This window comes from Neophocaena asiaeorientalis, unplaced genomic scaffold (assembly GCF_003031525.2).
Source record: "Neophocaena asiaeorientalis asiaeorientalis breed wild unplaced genomic scaffold, Neophocaena_asiaeorientalis_V1.1 scaffold476, whole genome shotgun sequence".
NCBI lineage: Eukaryota > Metazoa > Chordata > Mammalia > Artiodactyla > Phocoenidae > Neophocaena > Neophocaena asiaeorientalis.
In genome coordinates this window covers 8,322,565-8,325,578 of record NW_020172178.1, presented here as the reverse complement: position 1 = coordinate 8,325,578, position 3,014 = coordinate 8,322,565, and positions in this window count along the sequence as shown.

Here is a 3,014-nt window from a genome sequence, read left to right as displayed (position 1 = left end):
TGAGTCCCCCTTCCTCGGCCGGCTCGGCGTGTAGCCGCCGCCCCCCTCATCCCCCCCAGACACACGCGCACGCAGGTGCAGCCCTCGCTGCGCCGGCCACCGGCCCGCAGACACTCTGGCCTCGACCTGCGACCCGCGACCCGCGGCCACCCGGGGTCCGGCCGTGCCGCCAGTAGGGGACGGGGAGGAACTGGCGGGCGGCCCTGGGCGCGCGGCCTTGCCCTCGGTGGCCCAACCCCCCATTCACTGAGCCGCGACCGTGACTCGCTGCCCGGTGACGTGGGGCGGCTCAACTTTACGTAACCTGCCCCGCTCCCAGTGTCCACACAGGGTGCACCCGGGGCGCGGAGACCCAGGCGTGGTGCTCCCGTTACGGTGTCCCCAAAACGGTGCTGTGGCTCCAGCCCCCAACCCCTGTGCCCGTCTCTGTAACTTAGTTACCCAGTGTGTGTGGACGCAGCTTATCCGCTGACCCAGGTCCCTTGTGACCAAGGGCTTACCCTTGAGAAAACGCAGTGGGGAGCTTGGGCCAGGGCCAGGGGTTGGAGGTCAGGGCTCACGTTGGCGCAGGGGGCTCAGAGGGCAAGGTTAGAGCTCAAGCTGGGGTCCCCCCACTTCTGGAATGAGCCCGATATAGGAGTTAGGAGATCTGGGTTCCAGATCTGTCTCTACCATGACTTGCCGACTGACCTTGGACTAGTTTGTCCCTTACTGGAAAATGGGATGACAGTACCTGCTTCTTCTAGTCGATGGGAAGACTCAGGGAACTAGCAGACCTGGAGGGGATTTACAGACTGTGAAGAGTGTACACGCCAGTTTCTAGGTTGATTTCATCCTCTTGCCTCCTCCCAGGAGCTAGGGGCGGTGACATCCAGTAAACACCATGTTTGGGTGGAAGGCTAGAGGCCCCCACTTCCTGCTATGGCTCACAGACTGCCTTCCCTCTTTCTTACAGATGAGGAAGCTGAGGCTCAGGCAACAGTAATACACCCACCTACACAGAACTAGGTAATCGCGGTGCGCTAGCCAAGTAGGTCTGAGTCTAGAGCTCTGACCCTGCCTGGCCTGGGGTAGGGACCTCGACCGCAGTCGGGGGTCAGACGACAGGGTCAAGGTTAGATGGGGCTGGGGATAGGGAGCTTGGGCTACAGAAAAGATTTGGCTCAGCTTGAGATGTGGGATGCAGCTTTCCTAGTCCCCTACTTGGCTTTTCCCTTGATTGGAGTTGGATGCAGCTCTTACAGGTGGGAGCAGGAACTCTTCCAGTGGGTCCCTGGGCTGGACGGGGTCTGGGGTTTCTGTGTGGCCTTGACGGTAGCTGGGGCTGTGAGGGCAGGGACAGGGAAGGGCATATTTAGCAGAGGTACCGGAGAACAAGACAGTTTTGGGGGGGGGGCGACCAGGCGCAGCTAGATCAAGGATGTGAGAGGTGGTTCAGGGCCTGGGAGAGAAGGGAAGCTGTGAGGAGTGACTGGGAGGGCCGGTCGGAGGCTGGGGGCGGGTACGAGAGAGGCCCGGACAGGTGGGGCTGTGTGAGGATTGGACGGGAGACCCCTGTCCACCCTTTTCCAGTGGAGGGCGGGCCTGGCGCCACCCTCGCTCTTCGCGCGCGCCATGCAGGTGCTGGTCACCGCCATCTCGCCCGGCCGCTTCCCCGAGGCCCTGGACGAGCTGCCGCTGCCGCCCTTCCTACAGCCACTGGACCTCACGGGCAAGGGCTAGACCGCGGGGGCACCCCGGGTGCAGGATTTTTGCAGAATACTATTTTTCAGAGCGTTGTACCCGGCACTTTACATATATTGTTCTCTGGACAGCAGAATCTCTGCTTTGTCTGTAGCGTGCTTTGGGGGCTGGGCCAGGACGGGCAGGCGGACCCAGAGCTGCAGGTCTGGATCCGGCCGCGCTCAGCTCCCCACCTCCCTGCGTGGAGCTGGGCTACGGGGTCAGGCGACGCCTGAGAGCCGGGCCCTGCCCTCAGCTCACTACCCAGACCCTGAGGAGCGGCCTCCCATCTTGATTTAGAGCCTCTGGGAAGGTGTCCCGGAGGGAGAGACAGCTGAGCTGGGCAGGTGCAGGGGGGTGGACTGACGTGTCCAGGCAGGTGGACGGCGTGTGCAAAGGCCTGGAGGCCGAGGGAACCGCCCGTGGGCGCTGGGTGGAGATTCTCTGCCCCGTCAGCAGGTGGGGCCTCGACCACTCCCCTGTGGGGCTGGGCCTCAGGTCCCGAGCTGTGGAGGGCAGGACCCAAGCTGTGCCTCCTGTTTGCCCCCGTCCCGTACTGGCCACCTGCCTCCTCCTCGGCTGTCACTGGGACCGCCCCCTCCCCAAAGAAGCCCAGGCCTGGACTTGTCGCAGTCGCCCCATTGGCGCTCTCCTCTGGTGACTAGCAGGTACCTAGTCCTGGGGCTCCTGGCGGGGGTGGCTGCGTCACCCCGTGGGCGGGCCCTCCAGCCTGAGCCAGGAGACCTGGTTTCCGCAGGAAGGGTTTGAAGATGGAGACTGGTTGACCCTTCAGGACAGAGGGACCCTGGCTGAGAAGCTGGGTCCGTGCCCCGAGGAGCCTTGGGATCAGGGATGGCCAGGCTGTCCTGCCCGGGAATTCTGCTGGGCCGTGAAATTCAACCCGCACCGGCATGGGCTGGAGGGCCACGATGTTCTGCCAGGAGCAGAGGGCTAACGATCTGCCCGATGAACAGTGACCGCCTGGCTGGGGGCACCCACTGCCCACCCTGCCCCCAGTGTCCCCGAGGGGGGCATGCCTGGGGGCCGAAGGGGCTTTGGGTGGTGGTGGCAGAGTCCAGGGTGATGGGCCGTCAGAGGGGGGCTGTGGAAGGGGCCTGGGCAGCGGAAAGCTCTGCCAGGGGGCCTGGTTCTGGTCTGCACCTGCCACCCACTCTGAGGGTGACCTTGGATAAACCCCTGCCTTGAGCTTCAGTGTCCCCAACTGTTTACAAAGGGGTTTTGGAGCATCTCCAAGCTCCCTACCTGCCCTGGAAAGGATGTGACCCCCGTTG